This window comes from Salvelinus sp. IW2-2015, linkage group LG3 (assembly GCF_002910315.2).
Source record: "Salvelinus sp. IW2-2015 linkage group LG3, ASM291031v2, whole genome shotgun sequence".
Lineage (NCBI taxonomy): Eukaryota > Metazoa > Chordata > Actinopteri > Salmoniformes > Salmonidae > Salvelinus > Salvelinus sp. IW2-2015.
Window position 1 is genome coordinate 1,532,492 of NC_036840.1, and position 12,293 is coordinate 1,544,784.

Here is a 12,293-nt window from a genome sequence, read left to right on the forward strand (position 1 = left end):
CAACTGAGCTACACGGGACTACTTGTGAGCTTGCTCTGGAAAATGTCTAACAAAACAACCCTCCTTTGTAATCTTTCTATACAAATGTGACTATTTATGTGTTTGTACTGAATTCATTTCTCTAACCAATTGCTATTGATCTGTTTCTTGGCTTTAGGTCACCCATCTTTTTGACAACGGAAGCAAGCACAGTTTTCTTTGCTGTATTCATGGCTGTGTGGGGTGAGTTATCATTTAGTATAAATACTATAGGTTCAATTTAAAACACATCTCATTTTATTGAAAAATAAAGTTTAAGAAGTAACTTACTCAACAGTTTTATGGATCAGCATTCCATGTTCACTATATTTAAGTGTCAGTATTTACAGTGAAGTGTACATGGTTCTCCTCAGCCATTTACACAGATCCCAGGCAAAGGGTGTATAGGGAGCGTTAGTGCAGGGCCAGCCTCCTCATCGTCAGTAGCAGCAGGGTCTAGGCAGGGAGGATTCAGCCACTACTTCATAACGACAGTAAGCCGGTGGTTTCACACTCTTCAAGTCTCTGGGAGTTGAATGATGGAGGAAGGGACTGAAACACATATGGAATCAGGTGTTGATTAACATTGCCTCCTGTTTATTTCAACATGAAAGGTCGCATTTCAACCGCTTAACTTTTGATTTCAGAATGTAGGGAGATCGAAAGTGTTCAGTGGATTTGATAAAGCAAAAACAAGTTTTTGTCAAACTACATACTTGCCTTGGTCAGTTCATGGATCACATGCACTGTGTCAATGCAACATCCCTGGAATAGGCCTACCTGTTGTGAGGAGCTTCCTGTAGAGGCGCAGGTTTTTAAGAGCCTGCTTTTAGCCTCGTGTCAAAACTCCAGCACTTCAGCAGCAGAACACATGCTAGGTTAGAACTGCAGGCCAAACGCCAACAAAGCGCTAGCCAAATAAGACCTGGGCGGCTGTGTGAGAAGACAGGTGGGAAAAAGAGTTAGTGAGAAAGGAAAGCCGCAAAGCTGATAGACTGATGTAGAGGAAGGGATGATTCAAATGTCTACAGTTATTCCAAATGTCCCTGGGGAAATGGACCTAGATTAGACCTAGCACATCTGGACAAGCGCTCGTAATGGCCAGGGCAAGCCCTTTGCAACATATAGCAAAGTAACCATACGAAGTTGTAGACTGTAACCAATGTGGTGGAAAAAGGCAGTCCAATCTCAAAATAAAAAAGCTTTATTACGAGCATTGCATGCAAGGGAAAACCAACTTGACTCGCTATTTGTTCTCCACAGACATTTTATACAGACCAAGGATGGGGTGGGTGTTTCACATGCACTTCAAATGAGTCCGGTAACTTCTGCTTATCACCACAGAAGTAGACTCTGAGGAAAGACTAATCATATCAAGGACATGTCCACTCCCCCACACATCCTGGGACAACAGGAACAATGAAAAGATTGTTTGACAGGAAATTACAACAAGGCAGTTTAGAAACAGTTCTAAACAAAACTAGTTATATTACATATCAGGGAACAGAAAACCTTAAAAGGACAAGACGAAGAACAGATTAAAATTTTTAAATCAAATTAAAAATCTAATTTCCTCTTCCACACCAGTCCTCTTCCATCTGTTTTCCAGAAACGTACACAAACAGGCACGTACACAACTATGGCTTTAAACACTGTAGATACCGGACTGTAAACTGCCCAAACACTAATCCATACTACCAGTCCTCTCTATTTTCCAGATAGTTCAAATGAGAAATACAAGTTGTGTAATGTTTCTTCTATTCTTCTCAGGTGACTTCCAAAGCTGAGGTGGTGAGTGCGCTGCCAGACTGTGCTCATTAAAATAGCTTTAAAATTCAGACATTGTCTTCAGGGCTTATGGAAACCACTCTTATAAATGTCCTTGTCATTCATCTTTTATGGTGAGCAATTTATGGTATAGAGGGATTTAACTTCAACATACATTGGATCAGGTATTCATTACACACTCTACATATAATACTGTACTGTAAGTCTACTATTTAAATTCAGTTTATCCAAGAAGAATGAATTGACCAACACAAACAATGGAGCAATGCTCCAAGGTGCATTTTCAGATGCAATATATAGCACTTGATTTACAGTTGAAGTCGGAAGTTTACATTACACTTGGAGTCATTAAAACTCATTTTTCAACCACTCCACAAATTTCTTATTAACAAACTAGTTTTGGAAAGTGGGTTAGGATATCTACTTTGTGTATGACACAAGTCATTTTTCCAACAATTGTTTACAGACAGATAATTTCACTTATAATTCACTGTATCACAATTCCAGTGGGTCAGAAGTTTACATACACTAAGTTGACTGTGCCTTTAAACAGCTTGGAAAATTCCAGAACATGATATCTCGGCTTTAGAAGCTTCTGATAGGCTACTTGACATAATTTCAGTCAATCGTAGGTGTACCTATGGATGTATTTCAAGGCCTACCTTCAAACTCAGTGCCTCTTTGCTTGACATCATGGGAAATCAAAAGAAATCAGCCAAGACCTCAGAAAAAAAATTGTAGACCTCCACAAGTCTGGTTCATTCTTGGGAGCAATTTCCAAACGCCTGAAGTTACTACGTTCATCTGTACAAACAATAGTATGCAAGTATAAACACCATGGGACCACGCAGCCGCCATACCGCTCAGGAAGGAGACTCGTTCTGTCTCCTAGAGATTAACGTACTTTGGTGTGAAAAGTGCAAATCAATCACAGGACAACAGTAAAGGACCTTGTGAAGATGCTGGACGACACATTTACAAAAGTATCTATATCCACAGTAAAACGAGTTCTATATCGACATAACCTGAAAGGCCGCTCAGCAAGGAAGAAGCCACTGCTCCAAAACTGCCATAAAAAAGCCAGACTATGGTTTGCAACTGCACATGGGGACAAAGATCGTACTTTTTGGAGAAATGTCCTCTCGTCTGATGAAACAAAAATCGACCTGTTTGGCCATAATGACCATCGTTATGTTTGGAGGAATATGGGGGAGGCTTGCAAGCCGAAGAACACCATCTCAACCGTGAAGCACGGCGGTGGCAGCATCATGTTGTGGGGTTGCTTTGCTGCAGGAGGGACTGGTGCACTTCACAAAATAGATAACATCATGAAGATGGAAAATTATGTGGATATTGAAGCAAGATCTCAAGACATCAGTCAGGAAGTTAAAGCTTGGTCGCAAATGGGTCTTCCAAATGGACAATGACCCCAAGCATACTTCCAAAGTTGTGGCAAAATGGTTTAAGGACAACAAAGTCAAGGTATTGGAGTGGCCATCACAAAGCCCTGACCTCAATCCTATAGAACATTTGTGGGAAGAACTGAAAAAGCGTGTGCGAACAAGGAGGCCTACAAACCTGACTCAGTTACACCAGCTCTGTCAGGAGGAATGGGTCAAAATTCGCCCAACTTATTGTGGGAAGCTTATGGAAGGCTACCCGAAACGTTTGACTCAAGTTAAACAATTTAAAGACAATGCTACCAAATACTAATTGAGTGTATGTAAACTTCTGACCCACTGGGAATGTGATTTAAGAAATAAAAGCTGAAATAAATAATTCTCTACTATTATTCTGACATTTCACATTCTTAAAATAAAGTGGTGATCATAACTGACCTGACATTTTTTGATTAAATGTCAGGAATTGTGATAAACTGAGTTTAAATGTATTTGGCAAAGGTGTATGTCAACTTCCGACTTCAGCTGTATGTGATTCACTCACCCGCCGTTGGCGTGGGTTCTGGCTGCCAGACCCAGACGTCTGACTGGGAAAGGTCCAGAGAGAAGCTGTCATTCTGGGGACAGCCCATCGATCTACTCCTTTACACTGGACCAGGACCAATCCAGACAAGACGGAGACATTAGCATGTAGCGTCAACCACCAATTGCTTTAGATAACAACATTTTGGACTTGACAGAGGCTGTCATTCTTCATAACAGCTTGTGACAGTAGGGTTTGCATGTTTCTTCAGTGTACGTTATGGTTACTGATTGCATACTTCATGAGTCATGATTTTTGTCATACTGTTTTGAATGGTCACGTGTTGATCAGTGGTCGTTGTTTGTGATGGCTTTACTTAGGCATCGTGTACTTAAAGCTTGAATCCAGCGGTGAAACTGCCACATCTGTTTGCGATATTACAACAACAAAGACGTTACTTAAAACTTCTTGACGCACGGATCCCTTTAGCGGGATCATTTTCGTAAACAACCGCTGAATTGCAGAGCGCCAAATTCAAAAAAAATACTAAACATATTTATTTTCATGAAATCACAAGTGAAATATACCAAAACACAGCTTAGCTTGTTGTTAATCCACCTATCGTGTCAGATTTTGAAAATATGCTTAACAGCGAAAGCAATCCAAGCGTTTGTGAGTTTATCGATCACTAGACAAAACATTAAGAACACCTAGCAGCCATGTAGATTGGTCACGAAAGCCAGAAAAGCAATAAAATTAATCGCTTACCTTTGATGATCTTCGGATGTTTGCACTCACGAGACTCCCAGTTACACACATGTTCCTTTTGTTCATAAAGATTTTTTTTTATATCAAAATACCTCCATTTGTTTGGCGCGTTATGTTCAGTATTCCACAGCCTAAGCAAGTCATCAAGTCTTGACGAAAATTCCATATAGTATCCGTAAAGGTCGTCAAACGTTTTTAATAATCAATCCTCAGGTTGTTTTTAACATCAATAATCGATAATATTTCAACCGGACTGTAAACTATTCAATACTGCGAGAAGAAAGAAAATGTTGAGCAACCAGTGTCGCGCGCAAGAACATGCTGACCAGACCGGACACGTCGCGTGCGCGAGCGTCGCAAAATAAATGTAGAAATCCATGTTATTCAATTATTGCACCCACACTGCTTGCGCGCGCCAACGAGCGTCTGCGACCAAGGGCTAAAATAGATGTCGTTCCTATTTCTGACGCAGATCGCGCTGCAAGTCCTGCCTCTCCATCTCCTCATTGGTTTATAGAAGCAGGTACCCACGTGCCATCTCCTCATTGGTTATACCCACGTGGGTGACTGGACGACGAACTTTGTTGCCGGTTGTCGTAGTAATACAATGAAAGTTTTATTAAAAGATGAAAAAGCCTGGAAGGAGGGCGATGACTAGAAACGATTCGGTTGGCCGTTTTATGTGTGGATTAATTGTCGGAGTAGAGGTCCTTGTGCTTTTCTAGTAAAATAACAACTCAATGTTTATATCCCAGGACAAATTAGCTAGCAACAGCAAGCTAGCTAAATAGGACAAATTAACATTAGCTAGCAAGTGCAAGCTAGCTAGCTAAATTGCCATACATGTTTAATGCTTTTCGACCTGTCCCCAAATTAATGTCATTGGTTCAGAGTTTGTTTTGATATTTTAACCTGCGTGTCGTGATCGCGTTTGGTGTGGGGGGAAAGAAATGTATGCATGATAGCGCACGATGGCGCACGCGCGCAGCCGGTTTCCGGGGTGTTGAGGACATCCGTTCATCCACTGAGCGTTTTGAATAAATCTCGCTTAATTTTTCAAAATAAAGCTTGAAACTATGTCTAAAGACTGTTCACACCCTGAGGAAGCCACAGGAAAAGGAATCTGGTTGATATCCGTCTTTCGGATGGGACGTTAAACGGGTGTCCTGACTCTCTGAGGTCATTAAAGATCCCATGGCACTTATCGTAAGAGTAGGGGTGTTAACCCCGGTGTCCTGGCTAAATTCCCAATCTGGCCCTCAACCATCACGGTCACCTAATAATCCCCAGTTTACAATTGGCTCATTCATCCCCCTCCTCTCCCCTGTAACTATTCCCCAGGTCGTTGCTGCAAATGAGAACGTGTTCTCAGTCAACTTACCTGGTAAAATAACGGTAAAATAAAAAAATAAAAAATCCCTTTTAAATGGACGAAAGGCAGGCAATGGAACAGGGATTTTTCAAAATATAAGTCACTTCCGGGTTGGATTTCCTCAGGTTTTCGCCTGCAAAATCAGTTCTGTTATACTCACAGACAATATTTGGACAGTTTTGGAAACTTTAGAGTGTTTTCCATCCTACTCTGTCAATTATATGCATATTCTAGCATCTGGACCTGAGAAATAGGCAGCTTACAATGGGAACGTTATTGTTCCAAACATACAAATTCTGCCCCCTAGCTTCAAGAGGTTTTAAAACAAATTGTTTTTTCCCCCTCGGCCATCTTTGCACGCGCAAGAGAACAGCAGAGTATGTACGATGCTGGATGCTTATTTCCTCAAAATAAGAACAATACGGGTGGGGTGTCCAGTGGTGCTGTTTCGCCTATTGTGAATTTTTTCCCTAATGTGTTATCTAACGTGTTATCTAATGTCTTAGCGAGATTCATGTATAGGTTAATGGGGTCAAATGTAGGTTAAATCTCCACCATTCATCATTCTCTTGAGTGCAATGTCTACCAAAAATATTTTATCTAACCCTGCCTTTAATTAATTAGTCACAAATTGGCGATTTAATCTCCTTGGTACAAAGTTACAGTACTTCAATGGTCAAATATATTGCGTTAACTGTGCTTCACTCAACTTCATGCAACAAAGTAGATCAGCTGAAAAKGTGAAACAGTTACAGTAGGTAGCAAAAATGAATAAACTAACCTGAAACATGTAAGTAATACATGTTAGCTACACTTCAATAGCACACTACTCTTTTGTAACAATCCCATAGCCTACTCACGTTTTTAGTCTTTTTGTTGTTGCTAGAGCAAATTATGGAAAATCTACAAGTGATAAACAACCTAACTGCATTCGGTGTTCTTTCAACTGGTAGATTGCAATAATTTTCTGTAGTGCAATTACATTTACATTTTAGTAATTTATCTGACACAATATCCAGACACACTTATAATCATATAGGTGCATACAAGTGGAACCACAGGTATAAAAGTAGGACAATAAAGCAAAACATTTTAAAATACATTTGGGATTAATCAAGGCTAAATAACTGCATAGGCCCTCAGATACTTAATACATCATGGTTCCCCAACTGGCGGGCTGTGGGCCGAATTTGGCCCGCTGGTGGTTTTATTTGGCCCCCAAAGTTTTCTGAGCAAAAACGTTTTCTTTTTTTTGTGGGGGGAATTTTCATTGTTGAACATGAGACTGTAAAAAAGAAAACAGCTTTAGTTACTTTAATTTAAGAAATCTGTTCCCATGTATTCTCCCGCATAATAGAGAGACATGACGTGATCATATACAAATGCAAGCAAGGTTTGAAATTATTGTTTAAGTCAAACAATCTGTTTGGGCAGTCTTTTTGCAGTCTACAAATTATTTGTAATTATGTTCTAACCTCCTAACCATCCGCTCAAGAAAAAAACGGCCCGCGGCTGAATCTAGTTTGATGATTCCTGCAATACAGTATCGTTGGACTGCCTGTAAATAAGTATAAAACACAACCTACCTGGGTTTGTCTGGAGAGCAGTGGATCTTGCTGCAGGGCCTTGCTGTTGTCCAACACAGGCTATTTCTTGGCATTCACCTACAGTAGAATACCATTGAAATCGCTTCATTAACATTCCTCTGAAGTGTGCTCCCCTGCTGCTGGCTCTGCAGAAACATGTGCCTTTCCACCAAAAGAGACCGCTAGTCACTGGCCGGCATCACGCAACAGTCTGGAACTACTAAAACATGTGCCTTTGCATTCAGAGCTACTAGTTTAACTGATCTTAGTCCAGCCTCTGCAAAGAGAAATTGCTCTGATTGTCAAGTGACACACTGGTAAACAGATTGGCAATGGGTAACACATCCAAAGGACCTTGTTCAGGAGAATCTTCCCTCTCTCTCCAGTGCTTTAAAGGCAGCAATGGCTTGTTGGTGAAATGACCTATTGTGACCATGCTAAATAGCTAAAATAGTGAACAATTTTAGATAACTGAAGTAACAGTATGAATCCTGGCACCCAGCAACCCTGCTGCAAAATACTTGTATTATTGTCTTATCTGAATGTGGAGAACTTCTTGAAGTGATAATTTAATCATTTTGAGTCATGCAAAACAACCTTCCTTCAACATTGAATTTAAATGATTCCTGTTTTTGGCAGCATTCCAAGAGATGGTTGAATTTAAATGATTCTGTTTGTAATACATTGCCAACACTGTTTTATAGCTTGAACACAAGTGTACATATTTGTCCCACATTGAATATGACACATACTCACCTAGCCCTAACAACCCTCAAACACTAACCTAGTTGTGTATTTTAGCAACCGTGTTTCTCGAGTTCTGGAAGAGGCGGCGAGCGGTCCTTGCGTATGACTGGGACCTAATTGACTGGGAGGAAGAGGAGGTAAATATATCTTCATTGTAGTCAGCATCATCAAATTAGAAATAATCTCCCAGGCATAACGTGTGTGTTTCTTGCAAGAAGATCTTTTCAGATAATTTTTTTTTTTTTTTACATTTCTTATAAGATTTTAACAATCATACCATGAAGGTCCTAGGGATGTTCCACTTTGCTGAAATATACAACATATTACAAGAGGGAGCATTGCCTTGAGATTCCCACTCGGGTTATGACTAGGTTTGAGTAGCGGGAACTGGGTTACTGAGATTTTCCACCCAAACCCAATCCCCTTTCTCTGGATAACTAACAGCAAGAAACCGGTAAATTATTTCTATGAACAGCATGATGTGAAATATAACTGTTAAGATTTAGACATATAATTTATAGAGTCTATGGCCTTCTCTCTGCTATCACAAATCTCCATGATCAATCATCAACGCTCACGTTGGGGACAGACAGCCCACCTCAGTATGGAGCACAGAATTGTTTTCTTTTTTTTATGTTGAGGTACATTCATGTAATATATTTTTTTAAACACCCCCTTTCTAAAATTAGGGTTTTAAATTGAATAACAAAAATATATACATTCTGCCCACTTATTTTCCTTCCAAATGTGTTTGCCAGTTTTGCACATATCTAAATATTACCAAACGGGGTGGTTATACGCTAATACACACGTCACACAACATTAGGGGAAATATTATGAAAGGTGTGTATATAGGTGTAAGCCTACTAATTATAGAAATGTAAAATAGGCCTTACTACATAATTTTTTTTCAATCAAATTCACTTGCCTATAATTTTAACTTTGTAGGCTGCATGTCCTGCACCAGCATAACAGTTTCTCTCCCCGCTTCATGGTTTGAGCGATGTCCATATAATACAGTGACATAGTCCACACTCAAAAAATTTAACACTTTGAATGACTCTTCCAGTTTTGGCGGGAAATACTGGGTTACCCGGGAGAAAAGTGATTTTATTCTTGAGATGGAACATTTGTAAAATACCAGGAAAATATTCAACCTTGGTTATGACACTCTGCTGTGTTCTTGAAATACCCACAGTTATGCGTTCTACAGCTGTTTCAAGAAATCCAAGGAGACGTGTCATGATCACGTTCCTAGAACATTTTGCAGACGTTTGCAGAACATTCTGGGAGCGTTTGTGGCTCAGCCAGCTTTCTGTGTGCTGCAGGAGGAAATCCGTCCCCAGTTTGAGGCCAAATATTCCAAAAAGGAGAGGATGAACCCCATATCTGGAAAGCCTGAGCCGTACCAGGCCTTTACAGACAAGTACAGCCGACTCATCGTCTCAGCTTCTGGAATCTTCTTTATGGTAAGTCCCTGGAGTAGGTATAGTGAATATTTCATAATAAATTAATTTGCGTTGGCACAGATTCATTAAAATGGTTTGCATGTTGCCTCATGCTTGCCGCTTGTTGAACTAGTTTCCCACTGGGTTTTGTTTGAATTCATTCAAATCTTCAGTAAGTGGCCCATGCAGGAATCAAACCCACAACTGTGATGTTGCAAGCAAGCCAACTCAAGCCAGTGAGCTATCAAATTTGCCTTGTTGCTATCGGTGTGTCTGACCAGAATGTTTTATTGACATACTCAGATCCTGGTGGTGATCGCTGCCGTCTTCGGCATCGTGATTTACCGRGTGATCACAGTCAGCACTTTTGCCGCCTTCGGCTGGGCTCTCATCAGGAATAACTCTCAGGTGGCCACCACCGGCACAGCCGTGTGTATCAACTTCTGCATCATCATGCTCCTCAATGTGGTAAGGGCTTTGTTGAGAAATGCATTTAGGATTATGAGATTAAAAAAGTGGCATATATATATACATACATACACACACACACATATATATCACACACACACTGAGTGTACACAACATTAGGAACACCTGCTCCACCCAAAGGACATCCAGCCAATGGCAAACCAGTGGTTAAAAAACGGGTCATTGATGACGGGACAAAGGAGGCTGACAAATTGTGCAGAGCAGCAGACGGGCTACAGTTAGTCAAATGACAGTCCAGTACAACATTGGTGCCCAAAAACACACAAAAGAATGCACAACTCGTCGTACCTTGACACGAATGGGGTATGGCAGCCGACAACCTTACAGAGTTCCACTTCTTTCATTAAAAACAAGAAACTGCGGTTGCAGTGGGCTAAGCAACGAAGACACTGGAGAATTGGATAAACATTGCCTGGTCTGATGAATCCTGGTTCCTGCTGTTTCACACTGATGTATGTCAACATTGCAGGCTGGTGGTGATGGTGTGGGGTGTGTTTTCATGGCACACATTAGGCCCCTTGATAAAAGTGGAGCAACATTTGAATGCCAAAGGATATCTGAACATCATTGCCAATCAGGTGCATCCCTTCATGGCAGCAGTGTATCTGTCTGCAAATAGATTTTTAACAGCAGGATAATGCCCCATGCCACAAGGCTAGGATTGTCCAGAAATGGTTCCACAAACATGAATGAATTCAGCTTACTGCAGTGGCCTGCCCAGTCATCAGATCTCAATCCAATTGAGCATCTGTGGGATGAGATGGAACAAGCTATTTGGAGTAGAGATCCACTACCAGCAATTCATGGGGGAATCATTGGAGTCAACATGGGCCAGCATCCCTGTGGAACGCTTTCGACGCCTTGTCCATGACCTGATGAATTGAGGCTGTTCTGAGGGCAAAGGGGGGTGCAACTCAATATTAGGAAGGTGTTCTTAATGTTTTGTACACTCAGTGTATATTAATGTCTATCAGTGGTGAAACCCTAATGTCGTGTAGCGCTTTTTGATATAGTTAAATACAGTTGCGCTCAAAATGTTGATAAAAATGGATCCTAACGCCCTTCAATGCCATGACGTATCGCGTTTTATCTACAACAGCATGAGAATCATGGAAAACAAACCCTATTAACTGGTAACCTTGTTTTTTTTTCAGTTGTATGAAAAAGTTGCCCTTCTGCTCACCAATTTAGGTAAGCTACAACTGTTCCTCCATCTGTCATCATGCTGTAACATGCCATTCTCAGAGGTAATTACAGTCAATATAATGCAAGGGCTGTCATTTTATACACACCCTCTCTCTTTCTGTCTCCCTCTTTTCTTTCTCTATTTTAATCTTATTCTCTATTTTCTCTCTCCCTCTGTTTCTGTATCCACAGAGCAGCCAAGGACTGAGTCCGAGTGGGAGAACAGCTTCACCCTGAAGATGTTCCTGTTTCAGTTTGTCAATCTCAACAGCTCTACCTTCTACATAGCTTTTTTCCTGGGCAGGTGAGGAAACATCCCTACTTCATGGTGTAAATTGTAATACCCAGCTATATTTCATAGAGATTAGTTAGTAAAATGATGTGACCACCTTTGTCAGGTTCACTGGTCGGCCAGGAGCCTATATCCGCCTCATTAACCGCTGGAAACTGGAAGAGGTGAGTGAACTTGTATGTTTTTCATTCGTCTTTTCAAATGTGTTCAATGTGGAAAATTTATAGTGGAAAGTACTCACGTGGACAGATGCACATAACATAAATGGTAGTAGCATCTAACGACAGACTGTGGGATGCCACTACGAATTAGGAACTTTGTTCCAGTACGTAGATTTTTCATCGCTGATCACATCACAATTTCGCAGGTGCTCGCATCTTTCGAATTTAGGAAGTGGAGGGGACAATTTGTCCCGTAAACTTGCCAGAAACTGTCTGAGAGTTTCAGTTTAGAGGGGTGGAGACTTCACTAYTCTCTTTAGTATATTTCCTAACACGTCTCCGCCCAGAACTGAATTGAGTTTATGCCGCAAATACCCCCAAAATTTGTTTTGGGTGTCTAAGATTAAGTGGAAAGTAGCTTGGAACACTGTATTCTCACTCTAACCTCTATGTTATGAACCAGAAAATTAGGGTTAGGGTGTAGGGTTACTGGATAGTTAGTTGAAGAGTTGTTGA

General features: G+C 40.7%; 1 pseudogene; it reads left to right on the top strand.

Moving 5' to 3' along the window:
- The window catches only part of LOC111955679 (anoctamin-4-like), a 44,669-nt pseudogene that overhangs the window by 25,550 nt on the left and 6,826 nt on the right, over positions 1-12,293 (top strand).